Raw genomic sequence first — 12983 nt, 5'->3', positions numbered from 1 at the left:
AGATTTTTGTTCAAGCTTAGTAGACATAAGTCGTTTTATATAAGCTTCACAACCCCAAATCTTAAAATGTCCCACATTGGGTTTTCGACCATTCCATATCTCATATGGTGTCTTTTCTACCGCTTTAGATGGAACTCGGTTAAGTGTGTAAGCTGCAGTTAATAAGGCGTACCCCCATAAGAAGTTTGGAAGTTCAGCATGATTCATCAAGTGCCCATCAACCAACGTTATTGTTATCCTTTTACAGACAACGTTAGAATGGCAACAAAGCACTTGAGTCCACATCTAGAGATCATAGTGGTTTCAGGTCTAAGAGCGATATACATTATTATCATTGTGAGAATATCTTATGACAATTTCATAACTTACTATGTAGTATTCTCACAGTGGGTCAATCCAATATAAATATTACTCCTAATATTTATATCTATGTATAGACTTGATATCTCATATCTATGACCCATGAGATGCGGTCATCAGTCTACATACATAATAGTCTCGACGCTTTATTATTATCCTTTTATTCATATTAAAGCTTTGACTACGGATTCATTTAAGAATAGCGTTCTATAAGATAATGTAATCTCATGATTAAGTCACACTTAATATATTATTACACGAACTATCTATTCTAAGGACTTTATTAACATTATCTATTCTGAACCTTTACTCTCTTTTCATCTGCATATTTTATTGTCTCTGTCTCAATGTACGTTCAAGCTCGATTTTCTTGCATAAAACTATTCAAAGTGTCTTTTCTTGTATTACAAGTCATTTGAAAAACTCTCTGAATCATTGCATTACTTTCCTCGCATTTTATTTCAAAAAAATCATACAAAAAGGGTATTTTGGTTATTTCCTGCTTTGGAACCCATTTTAGTCCCTGTGTTTCTCTCTGAGTCTTTTAAACTTGTCTGTACAAATCATTGTTGAATCTCTGTTTAAAATCATTTCAAAAATTGCATTTGAGTCAGTTTAGTCCCTAGGGGCATTTTGGTCTTTTCCTATCGAAATTTCGACAGGGAGGTATTTTAAAATACCTCATGTCAGTATCTGGTTCGTTTTAGTCCTTTTGTTGATTTTATTTTTTAGTTTCACTTTACGTTTTGTCAAATTTACTTTTTTAGTCCAATTTTATTTTTAATTACATTTTAGCCCAAAACATTTAAAAATTTCATTGCAGTCAAGTCCTTCAAGTTTATTATTTTGCAGAAAGGTCCCAAGTGCTTTTTTAGTCCAAAAATTCGATCCAGTCCAGTCCAGAACAGGTGTCATTATCTCATTGGTCCCAAATACACATGGCAGGCTATAAATAACACACAGTGTCAGAAATTCCACACGGATCCATACATTTCAAGCCACATCATCAAAACAGAATTGCATTCTCTCTCTCTATTCTGTTAGATCGAAACAGAAAAAATCACCAAGAACAAAATCAAAAACCCTAACTTTTCTAGAACCAGAATTCAACAATTTTCCTTTGATTTCTTTACAGTTCTCAGTGATTCATCACTGAATCATCATCATTGAACCATTTCCTTCGCAATTCCAGTGCGAATTCATCACCATCAGTGACGAACTCAAGCACGATCACGAAGGATCTGAGAAGAGAAAACAGGAGAAGAAGAAATCGAACCGGTGAAGAAGAAGAACCGACTTATTTTCGGATTCACGCAGCAAAATCCACAAACAGAATCAAATCGAAGTTTTCCGAACAACTCATTCGAAATCTCCAACCGAAAATCACAGGTAAAACTCAAACTTCATCTTTTTTTCTCAAGAACATCAACAAAGACGAATCAAGTGTAGATCTATGAAATTCTAAAAGATTCCATTCGAAAAAGTAAAAAAAACATGAAAAAAGTTTCTTTCAAAACCGCGAACAAGAAGCGTAGATCTACGTTGATTCAAGCTTTGCATGCAAAATCCAGTGCCATATTCGTGTTTAGGACAAAAAAGGATATCTAAAAATGTAAAAATTTTTGAAAACGGAGAAGTTTGTTCAACTCCGGTGGCCGGCCACCACGCCGAAGGAACAAACCTCACCGGAGAAGATGAAGTTCATCTTCCTTTTCCAGTTTCCGGCGAGAGAGAGTGAAGAGAGAAGTGAGAGCTTCTCTCACTAGAATGAGAGAAGAGAGAGAAGGAAGAGGAAGAAATGAAAAAAACCGGTCCATAAGCCTTTATATAAACAACTGAACCGGTCCGGTTTATTTCTGGTTCTTTCCCTTCATTCTGAACCTTTAGATCTTGGGTTTGGCTTTCTAGATCAATCTAACGGTTCCTGTGCGTCCAGATCCATGGGTTTTGGGCTTGGGTTTCTGTTTGTGGTTTTCTTTATTTTTTTTCTTTATTTCCTGCTATTTGCACCCTGTTGCTTGCTATCTGAACCCCACGCTTGCTCAAATTTTCTCATAAAAATTCCTAAAAATTTCTATGTGTTTCTTGATATGTTTCTGATACTTTTGTGATGTTTTTACATGTTAAAAAAAATGATAAAAATATAGGTGTTATTTTCTTGAGTAATTTGTTCTTTTTGGCTTAATTTTGTGAATTTCTTGCCATATTTTTCTTCATAAATTTTGGCATATATTGTGAGTGATTGATATGCAATTTCATGTTGAATAAGCCTCTGATCATATGTGTGTTTTGCTGTTTATGGATGTGAATTTTCTTTTCTTTTTCTTGTTTGATAAATAATGTGTGTTTTTATCAAGAAATAAAGTGTAAAATATCTCTATGAATGTGTTATAATGCTTTGCTTGTGTGTGTTCTTGTGATCCTCACATTGTAGCTTAAAATCAAACCTCTTTTAAAAATGGCTATGATGAGGGAATTATAGGTCATGTGCATGTCCAAGTGTTATACCAAATTCTAAGTATATTTTGTCATTTTTAGTTCATTTCATTGTTCTTTTCTTTTTGCTATCCTATTTCAATATTGCTTTCTTTTTTCTTGCCATTTTATGCCTTATGATACTAATCATTTCATTTCATATTTCATCCATCTCATAGTTTAGGCATTATTTTTCTATTCATTTCTATATCAAATGGGTTTGTAATAATTTTAGGTAGATTAGCTTTCTTTTAATTACTCGCAAGACCATAGCATGTAAACTAGGGCAAAGTGTAAAGGACAATGGACTCTAATGATGTACACCGACAAAAGCACCGACACGCACACACGTTGCATGTTTACCGTTTAGATGTCTGCTTAGGAAACGCGATCTTTAGACAAATGCCAATTTTCCAAAAAAATAAACAAATTCCATCACTCAAATTTTTCCAAACAAACCTTGGAGTCAAAACTCCATTGAATTTTTTCCTTTATTTTCTTAATCAAATCCAAATGAATCCTAATTCCTACTTAGACTTTTTTAATAACAATTGATCCAACCATTCACCATTTTCTTCTCTTATTCCTTTAAGGCCTCTTTCTCTTCTTCAAACCTATTTTTTCAAAACTTAAAATCAATTGAAAAACACCAGAAACTTTTTTTGAAAGAGAACTACATGGAGTTTGATCCCTTAAAAGGGTATGTAGGCATGAGGTCAAAACCTCTCCAAGTCCACTAAAATAAAACCTCAAACACTTTCTCCCCCCATTCTTAACATAAATAAATTTCTTTTTCCATAAATAGCATTAAAAATAAAGCGTAGACATAAAACTAAGAAAACGGCTCCTATAGAGTACTATAGTCATCGCGGGTGCCTAACACCTTCCCATAGTGAAAACGACCCCCGAACTTAGAATTTCTAAGGGTTTTCTCAATTTTGCCCTTCCCAAGAAAAAATAGAGAATATCAAAGATTGAAAGGTTCAAGCCTAATTAATGACTTGACACCCCAAAATCGTGATAACAAAAATGGCGACTTCACTGGGGCCAGTTTTAAGCGGGTCACGCCTAGTTTTTCGTAGTTTATGTTTACGCTTTGTTTTATTGCTTACATATGTGAATATTTGTTTATTTTCATTTGACGTGTGGGGTGAGAATATCAAAAGTCCTATACCCGGGCTGAGTGAACTTAGGAATAGGTAGAGATATAATCGACAATTCGATCCGAGGGTTGCCTCGTGTATTGGGTTATGCGATCAATCTCACATAGCTGAGGCATTTTGGAAGTAATATTGTCGGCGTGTGTTGTCATGCTTAGGCACTTTGCTTTCAATTGTTCGACGATGCTATGGACCGTAGTTACCAAACCCATCCCTGGCCTTTTTAGGACGTAGTGCGGTGGCTAAACCGAGTGTTGTCTCGAGTTCTAGTCGTCACGCGATACTACACTCAAACTAGACCTTCTTGCGCATAAACATGGAACGGACGTTGTCCCGTGCTACCATGATATACGTAAGAGAGGTTGCAGTTTGGGAACTTCATTAGAACCTTGGTTACTATTATCCTAAGCCTTAGTTTACCGGGCACCGTGTCCGCCCGTAGCTCCTCAACTTTGAAACTCAACCCTCCATGTTTTCTCTGTAATTGAAAAACAATCATGCATACATGCATTCATGCATAAATTTTTTCTCATGCATTCATCGAAGGATTGGACAAATTAAAAACTTTGTAAACATTACAGGTATGAAGAGGACTAAATCCTACAAGTTCAAGGAAGTTGATTTGGTTAGTCTGAGAGAATTGGCACTCAAGGTTAAGAATCAAACAGGTTTCCGACTCCGATATGGTGGTTTGCTTACTATTCTCCGGACTAATGTTGAAGAGAAGCTAGTGCACACTCTAGTGCAATTCTATGACCCGAGTTTCCGTTGCTTCACTTTCCCGGATTTCCAGTTAGTCCCTACTATTGAGGCTTATTCCTACTTGCTAGATTCACCTATAGCTGAGAAGACACCCTTCACCGGTCCCGGGACTTCTCTTACTCCTTTGGTTATTGCTAAGGATCTCTATCTCAAGACTTCCGACGTCTCCAATCATCTTATTACCAAGTCTCACATCCGAGGGTTCACTTCGAAGTATCTACTTGAGCAGGCTAATCTCAATACCACTTGTCAGGACACGCTCGAGGCTATTCTTGCATTGCTTATCTATGGGCTCATTCTCTTTCCGAATCTCGACAACTTTGTGGATATGAATGCAATTGAGATCTTCCATTCCAAGAATCCGGTTCCTACCTTGCTAGCTGACACATACCATGCTATCCATGATCGAACCCTCAAAGGTCGTGGGTACATCTTTTGCTGCGTACCTCTCCTATATAGGTGGTTTATTTCTCACCTTCCGAGTTCTTTCCATGACAACTCGGAGAATTGGTCTTACTCACAGCGGATTATGTCCCTCACTCCTAATGAGGTGGTCTGGCTCACTCCCGCCGCTCAGGTTAAGGAAATTATTACCGGTTGTGGGGATTTTCTCAATGTACCCGTGGGGGAATCAACTACAATCCTGAACTTGCTATGAGACAGTTTGGGTTCCGAATGAAGGAAAAGCCCATTAATCTTGCTACATCTCCGGAATTCTTCTACTATTCGAATGCCCCCACCGGACAAAGGGAGGCCTTCATAGATGCTTGGTCCAAAGTCCGTAGGAAGAGTGTGAAGCATTTGGGTGTGAGATCCGGTATTGCTCATGAGGCCTATACTCAGTGGGTAATAGATCGGGCCGAGGAGATTGGTATGCCCTACCCTGCTATGAGACATGTGTCTGCATCTGCTCCATCTATACCTTTACCTCTACCTCCCACAACTCAGGAGATGTATCAGGAGCATCTGGCCATGGAGAGTCGTGAGAAGCAGATGTGGAAAGCCCGATACAATGAAGCTGAGAATCTAATCATGACTTTGGATGGTAAGGATGAGCAGAAGACTCATGAGAACCTGATGTTGAAGAAGGAATTGGTCAAGGTCCGAAGGGAACTCGAAGAAAAAGATGAGTTGCTTATGCGGGACTCCAAGAGAGCTAGAGGACGACGCGACTTCTATGCTAGATACTGCGGTTCGGATTCAGAGTCTGAGTCTGAGGATCATCCCACCACTTCCTATGCTTGAGAGTTTTTATTTGCTTATATTTCAAGGTCTTCCCTTGGCTTAGTACTTCAAAGGGATTCACATTGTAAAAACTTTGTTTTGCTTTGCTTGTTTAAATATTGTTTACAAAGTTCCTAATTTGTCTAAAAAACCCTTCGATGACCAAAAAAAGAAGCTTTTTACATTTGCATTTGTACATATCATGCATCATATGCATCATTCATCAAGTCACAAAAGGTTTCCAAGTGCTCAATGCCTCCTGGTTCTTCTGCCACAGATTGAAAGGTGGCTCGTGCTCGAAAAGTCTACGAACCTGACAGAATACATCGGACTAGACTATACAGAAAGAAGAATTTGGTAGCTATGGAAGAGGAAAATGCTCAGCTCCCTACCGAGTTAGCTTCTCTGAGGGAAGAATTGGCTAAGGCCAATGATACCATGACTGCTCTGCTAGCCGCCCAGGAACAATCAGCCACAGCTATCCCTATAGCCGCAGCTATCCCTATAACTACAAGTGTGATCCCAACTGCATCTACTAATGCTCGCTTCGTTATGCCAACTGGGTTTCCGTATGGACTTCCACCGTTTTTCACTACTAGTACTGCAGCAGGCACTTCTGGCACCGCTAACAATGGTCCGATTCCTACAACAAACGCTGTCTCCATCAATACTACTTTGCCTCATACAACGGCAACTGTCACTGAGCCTCTTGTGCATGCCATATCTCAAGGTGTTAACATCAACGCACATCACGGAAACATCCCCGTGATCAAAACCATGGAAGAAAGGATGGAGGAACTTGCTAAAGAACTCCGTCATGAAATCAAAGCTAACCGAGGGAATGGGGACTCTTTTAAAACTCATAATCTCTGCTTGGTACCAAAGGTGGATGTCCCCAAGAAGTTCAAGATCCTGGATTTCGACCGATACAATGGGCTGACTTGTCCCCAGAACCACATTATCAAATATGTCCTAAAGATGGGTAACTACAAAGACAATGATTCACTCATGATTCACTGCTTCCAAAATAGCTTAATGGAAGATGCTGCAGAATGGTATACTAGCTTGAGCAAAGATGACGTTCATACCTTTGATGAATTAGCCGCTGCTTTCAAAAGCCACTATGGGATTAATACCAGATTGAAGCCAAACAGGGAATTTCTCAGATCTCTCTCCCAAAAGAAAGATGAAAGCTTCCGCGAATATGCACAGAGATGGAGGGGGGCAGCTGCCCGCATCACTCCCGCTCTTGATGAAGAAGAGATGACTCAGACATTCCTGAAGACTCTGAAAAAGGATTATGTCGAAAGAATGATCATTGCTGCTCCAAATAACTTCTCTGAGATGGTCACCATGGGGACTCGTTTGGAGGAAGCTGTCAGAGAAGGAATTATTGTATTCGAGAAGGTTGAATGCTCCGTGAATGCATCAAAGAGGTGTGGTAACGGACATCATAAGAAGAAAGAAGCAGAAGTAGGGATGGTATCTGCTGGAGCCGGTCAATCCATGGCTACTATTGCTCCTATTAATGCTGCCCAAATGCCTCCGTCGTACCCATATGCGCCGTACTCTCAGCATCCTTTCTTTCCACCATTCTATCATCAGTATCCTTTGCCATCGGGTCAACCTCAGGTACCCGTTAATGCAATTGCTCAACAAATGCCACAACAGCCACCGGTTCAACAACAACAACATCAACAAGCTAGACCTACCTTTCCTCCGATACCAATGTTGTATGCTGAGTTACTCCCGACTCTACTTCTCAGAGGGCACTGCACTACCAAACAGGGAAAGCCTCCACCTGATCCGTTACCTCCCAGGTTCCGTTCTGATCTCAAGTGTGATTTCCACCAAGGTGCTCTGGGTCATGATGTCGAAGGATGTTATGCTTTAAAGTACATTTTGAAGAAGCTCATTGATCAAGGAAAGTTAACTTTTGAGAATAATGTCCCTCATGTCCTCGACAATCCTCTTCTGAATCACGCTGCTGTAAACATGATTGAGGTATATGAGAAAGCTCCCAGACTTGATGTTCGTAATGTTGCAACTCCTTTGGTGCCTCTACACATCAAGCTATGCCAAGCCTCTTTGTTTGACCATGATCATGCCAGTTGCCCAGAATGCTTCCGTAATCCTTTGGGGTGCTATACTGTTCAAAATGACATCCAGAGCTTGATGAATGACAATTATTTGACTGACAGTGATGTCTGTGTGATTGTGCCAGTTTTTCATGATCCGCCTATCAAGAGTATGCCTTTGAAAGAGAATGCTGAGCCTCTAGTGATAAGGCTGCCCGGACCAGTACCTTATACTTCAGAAAAGGCTATCCCTTACAAGTGATGAGTCATTTATATGCTATTTTAATATGCTATTTAGTTTAGTTTTATTTAGATTTTATATTATTTTATATTAGTATTATTTCCTTTTTAGGATAGTTTACTTTAAATTGCAATTTATTATATTTCAGGGAAGAATATTGGATGGATTGAGTCTTGGAGCAAAAGAAAGAGATTTGGAGCAAATTGGACACGAAAATACGAAGATTGGGAAACAAAATATATCTCCCACTAGTCAGAAGCCTGGCACGGCCCGTGCTAGCCTTGGCACGGCCGTGCCACCCTCCAGAGACCTTTTGCTGCTTTTGCTTGGACTCCAAGCTATTCTATTTTGGCGCACAATCTACTGAGGAATATTCTTGGAATATACTTGCTTAGATTTTAAGTCAATTGTGTACTATAAATAGAGTAGCTAGCCATCACAAATATTCATCTTTTCTTGGAATACAATATGTGACAATTGTCTTTCTAATAAAAGTTCATTTTACTTTATTGTTATTTACTTTTATGCTTTCTCTCTTCTTCCCCTTGTCTACGATGAACATTAGTGAGTAGACTTCTCTTGTCTTGGGATTGTTGGATAAGTCTAATGACATAATCCTAATCAAACCAAGCTTTAAACCTTAATCTTATGTAACCCTAATTCCTTATCTAAATTCACCGCTTTAACATGGATCAACCATTATCAAACTGTGGAAACGAAAGTGGAGGGTTTGATAATTGTTTATCCATCATCTCAAATATCAATTCATAAAACGAAAGTGGAGCTTTGATATTCGAACAAGTGAATTTAGACAAGGATTGCAAAGTCAGCGAAATAGGCTTTGCAATCTTTGAGACATATAGTTTCGATCTTCAAGGGAACTAATAACAATCAAGTCAGCGAAATAGGCTTGGTTGTTAGAGGAACCAAAATCTAATAGTAATCAAGTCAGCGAAATAGGCTTGGTTGCTAGAGGAACAAAAGAGAAACTGTCTTGAGAAATTAGGTCTAACATAAAGTTATAAGTTTAATAGTTTGGTTTGAGAAGGACTTGTCGTTAGGATGAACCAATAACCCCAAGGCTTTTATCTTTTATTATTATTTTCTTTTAAATATATAAAAATACAACTTTCTACCTTATAAACCTTTAGTCTAATCATTATCTAAAGTTAATTGAATTCATAACTCCCTGTCGGAACGATACTCTTTTCATACTACTTCGGTAAGACCGTGCACTTGCGGTTTTATCCCATCAAGTTTTTGGCGCCGCTGCCGAGGAGTTATTGTAATTTGGTTAACTTTTTAATAGTGGTTAGTCTAAAAAGAAAAATATATATATATATATATATAAAAAAAATATATAAAATAGTATATATACATATATTTATAAAATATTTTATTTCCTTTTTCTTACCTTTTTATTTTTTTAATTTTTTATATATTTATAATATATTTTATTTCCTTATCTTATTTTATTTTTATTTTATATATATATATATATATATATCTCCCTCCCTTTCTCCTTATTTTTTATTTTCTATCTTTAACCGTTTTGATTTCAGGCATGGCTCAAAGACAATAATAACGACATGGATGAGAAACGTGCTCTCGAAGAGTATGCAATCACATCTTCAGATGAGCCGTACGATGCTATTGTGTACCCAACGGTTGAGGGTAGTAAATTTGAAATAAAACCTGCACTTATTTACCTAGTGCAGCAAAATCAATTTTTCGGATCACCCACTGAGGATCCGAATCTTCATGTTTCAACTTTTCTAAGACTCAGTGGAACTTTGAAGGCAAACCAAGAGGCCGTAAGGCTGCACCTCTTTCCTTTTTCCGTAAGGGATAGAGCTAGTGCTTGGTTTCATTCATTGACTATTGGTTCTATCACTTCTTGGGACCAAATGAGGCGAGCTTTCCTTGCCCAATTCTTTCCCCTTTCTCAAACCGCTCAATTCAGGGCGAGGCTTTTTCAATACACTCAAAAAGATGGTGAATCTCTTTACGATACGTGGGAGCGTTTCAAAGAAATGCTTAGGCTTTGCCCCCATCATGGTTTAGAGAAGTGGCTTATTATCCACACCTTTTATAATGGTCTTTCGTATACCACAAAAATCTATGTTGATGCAGCTGCAGGTGGAGCTTTGATGAATAAAACTTACACAACAGCATATGATTTGATCGAGGGCATGGCACAAAACCACTATCAGTGGACAAGTGAGAGAGTCATCACTGCTTCTTCACCCTCTAAAAAAGAGGCAGGTATGTACAAAATTTTCTCCCTTGATCATCTAACTGCTAAGGTTGACACACTGACACAAAAATTTGATACAATGAATACTAGTGTTGTCACACCTGCTCCTGTATCACCTCCTTGTGAAGTTTGTGGTGTATTTGGCCATATTGGCATTGATTGCCAACTAGGTAATGTTGTTAGAAGTCCTGAGCAAGTAAACTATGCTCAATATAATCGAGGGTTTGGAAACAACCATTTTTTTTATCAAACCCCTCAAAATCTTTTTGGACAACAAGCAACACCACCCAGTTATGCAAACAACCAAAGAGTCCCTCAAAAATCCAGCTTGGAACTTTTAATGGAAAATTATGTTATAAATCAATCCAAGCAACTCCAAGAGCTTAAAAACCAAACAGGATTTTTGAATGACTCTCTTGCCAAAATCACATCCAAGGTAGACTCCATAGCAACTCACAATAAGATACTCAAAACCCAAATCTCTCAAGTGGCCCAACACGTGACTACTTCCTCTCAAACCACCGGGATCTTTCCAGGACAAACTGAAACCAACCCCAAAGGCCATATAACTTCTATTATTCTTAGGGATGGTAACCAATTAGAGGACCCCGTTGTGACAATTAAGAACAATGAGGGAGAGATAGGAAGTGATGAGCCTCAAAGTGAGAAAACTATAGGAGAAAATGAAAAACCATTTGTTTCACCACCTCATGAGCCTAAAAATCCATTAACACAAGGTTTTGTCAAATCAAAGTTAGATGACCAATTTAGAATTTTTATTGAAATACTTCCAACCAAATTATCATCTAAACTTAAGAATCCAGAAAATTTTCCCATACCTTGTGTCATAGGATCCGAAAGTATTGAGAAATCCATGTGTGATTTGGGGGAGAATGCCAGGTTGACGCCACTATCCCTTTGGGAAAGATTGGGTATAGGGTAGAGAAACCTCTTGAACGTCAAGCTAATGACTGTAAAGAAGCGCTTCGTGGGAGGCAACCCACGCATTTAACTGCTTTTGTTTTGTTTTTATTTGTTTTGTAGGTAATTGTCCGAGTATGATTCGAGAAAACGGAAAATTTTTGAAGTCGATTTATCCAGAACCTTGGCACGGCCCGTGCTCACACTGGCACGGCCGTGCCAGACCTTGCCCTCCACTATCCAGGAAGTTGGCACGGCCCGTGCTAAGATTGGCACGGCCGTGCCCGACCCCAGGTTTGGTTTTACCTCATTCTCAACCAGGTTTGGTCCCCTTTCATCTTCTTCATCCCCCATTCTCAACCACAAACATCTCTCATCCTTCCATTTTTTCTAAAACCCCCATTCACCTACCTAAAAACCCACAAATTCTTCACCAATTCACCCAACCCAACTCCTAACACTTACTCAAAGCCCAACCCCATCACCCAACCAACCTTTTCCACCAAAAACATTTCCCAAAACCCAACCTTCACCAAAACAAAAAAGGTCAACCAAGGTTAAGGATTAATGGCATCTAGGAAAGGTGGAGCAAGCTCTTCCGGAGGACCACAATCAAAGAAGAAAACGCAAGCCAGGAATCATGGCATAGTCTTCAAGGACACCAAGCAAAGGGACAGGTATAAAATTCTTCTCTCTAAACCTTTGCATCCTTGTTGATATCCAGATCCTTATACTTTGAGTGTGCTAGGAGTAAGGGATAATGTGTTTAGCTTACTAGGAAATTTAGGATGGGTTGATATGCTTCGACCTATGAAAGGTTTCGAAAATTTCACTTATGAATTCTTAAGTTCTATTGAATTTACGAAGGATAAAGTGAATTTTGACAACCCCGACCATAGAGTCTCTTTCCGACTTTTGAATATGGATTATGAGATGTCTCTTGAAAATTTATGTTTAGAGATGGACTTCGCAAATGCGGGGTTCATCCATGACTCTTGGAATCCAAATTTAAAGTCGGAAAACTATGACCCCGCTCTCTTTTGGAAACACATTATCGGGTTAAGGCAATATAATCCTCGCAACAATAAGGCTAGTAACATTCACAACCCAGTACTTAGATACCTCCAGAGAGTCATGGCTTGTACCATTTGGGGTAGAAAAGAGGTAGGAACAACTAGGACGGATGAACTTTTTATGCTTTGGGCAATGCTTAGTAACAATCCCGTTAATACTTGTTTCTACCTACTTGATTACCTTTCCTCCATAGGAGCTAGACCTGATAATAGAGCTGAGATAGTAGTTGGTAGTATCATTACCTTCATCGCTAGGAAGTTTGGAGTGGGTGAGGAAGATGGGATAAATCCAATTGAGGGCAACAATAGGCTTAATATTGAAACCCTTGTTGCTATGAACTTCATTAAGATTCACCCACCCATGACTTATGCACTTCAACTTCACATACCTCTTTTATTTCTACTTCCTAACCCATCTCGGACTAACCCCGA

General features: G+C 38.8%; 1 non-coding gene across 1 annotated transcript; it reads right to left on the bottom strand.

The window, feature by feature from the left end:
* Nucleotides 1–10255: 10255 nt before the first annotated feature.
* On the bottom strand, nucleotides 10256–10362 carry LOC120577252 (small nucleolar RNA R71). Its single transcript, XR_005643326.1, has one exon. It is a non-coding gene; the product is annotated as a small nucleolar RNA R71 (small nucleolar RNA).
* Nucleotides 10363–12983: the final 2621 nt, after the last annotated feature.

This window comes from Medicago truncatula, chromosome 7, assembly GCF_003473485.1.
Source record: "Medicago truncatula cultivar Jemalong A17 chromosome 7, MtrunA17r5.0-ANR, whole genome shotgun sequence".
Lineage (NCBI taxonomy): Eukaryota > Viridiplantae > Streptophyta > Magnoliopsida > Fabales > Fabaceae > Medicago > Medicago truncatula.
This window is presented reverse-complemented; position numbering and strand designations above follow the sequence as displayed.